The following is a 1,646-nucleotide window of genomic DNA, read 5'->3' on the forward strand; positions in this document are numbered from 1 at the left end:
AAAAGATCCCAACTTTGAAGGAAAGAAACAAAGTAGGCTAAAAAGTTTTATCTAACTACTTTAACTTACCAGAATGAAAATGCAGGGAACACACTCTCAATGACATTGGAATACTGTGGAAAGTTATGTTCGGTCGTCTTACAGCCGCGATCCAAGCTAGCCGACGACTATTTATCTCTGACACTTGGTCTCCATGGTTACGCCTCCAGGCAGGAAAGCGGTGGAAAGTTAACCCATTTTCTATGTTGTCCCCATGGCGATCATGTGTTGAGCTGTTACAGCCCACAATACAGCAACGGTTTACCATGGTTGAAATCAAGTTAAGGTGAAATTAATCAAATTAAAACACGGCTGAGAGGGAGTACAGTACCCGGTAGTCGTAGGCAGTAGTCTGAGCCGCGGTAAAAGAGGCATTCAACATGGCGGCGACGCAAAGTGGTTACGTCATGACGACCAAGCCCTATTGACAAAAATAATCCATGCCTGTCAAGTCTTCGGATCCTTGAGAAGACTGTGAAAAATATTCCCCTTTCTCTTTTTTTATATACTCCAATAATCCCAGAGGAAAAAGTACTTCTCTGCATTTGGGAGTGGGGGATTGAACTCACAACCTCAGGATTCAAAGCCCTATTCCTAACCACTAGGCCGCCATTCCCACAAACACTGCACACTGCATATACACCTATGGTCCTTGCTCAGTTTCAAGTGAGAAACTGCCTGCTTTGTAATTCTTGTAGAAGTAAACCCAACTGTAGGCTAAACAGCTAAACCGGTGTCTTACATCTTTCTCTATTCATGTTCTTGGGCCAGTAAACCAATGGGCTGGTGTGTATGTCAATTTCGGGGCCTGACAAAAGTACAGGGCATAACCAAATAGGGCAACTTTGTTTGAATTTGCCTGTTTTATGGTGGAAGTTTAGAATTGTGAGATTTGCAGAGAAAGGAGGTGTCAGTGGGGTTTGAACTTCTCTGTATCTCCATTTCACCCACTGAACTATTGTTATTCATTTATGACAATGTAATCTCGGTTTTGCATTCTATGACCCCATTTAAAAATGGAAGCTGGGATTATTCCAGGATCCAAAGGTTTGTTTCTGTTTTCAGTCAAACTTCATTTAGGGGTTTTACCTCCAATGTGCTTCCAGTGTTATACCAAGGCTGCTTCTGGAGCTGGTTTTGTTCTGGTTCTTTCCATCTCTTCCAGTAAATGCTTGATCCTGGCTCTTAATCTCACCATCAGAGGAAGTTTGAACATTTCTATCTAATCTTTTCTGTCCTGTTTCTTGTTTGTTTCTCCAATCTCTCTCTCAACCTTTATTTAACCAGGAAGTCCCATTGAGATTCAGAATCTCTTTTTCAAGAGAGACCTGGCCAAGGTAGCAACCAAACCCCTGGAAGTTCATACATATTTACAACATATTACATTTTTCATAATACAAAATAAAAAAAATAAAAAATAAAAATTTTAAAAATAAAAAAATAAAATCAGAGCAGTATGTTAAAACACATTGAGCATCTCAAGAAAAACAAGCACATATCTCCATCACTACATTCTTCATGGTTGCTTTAAATTCATTAATGGACACGAGAGTTTCTAATTTGAGCTCTTTCTGGAGGTTGTTCCATCCCCAAGGTGCAGAGTAGGA

Source organism: Cyprinodon variegatus, unplaced genomic scaffold (assembly GCF_000732505.1).
Source record: "Cyprinodon variegatus isolate N-32 unplaced genomic scaffold, C_variegatus-1.0 Scaffold2096, whole genome shotgun sequence".
NCBI lineage: Eukaryota > Metazoa > Chordata > Actinopteri > Cyprinodontiformes > Cyprinodontidae > Cyprinodon > Cyprinodon variegatus.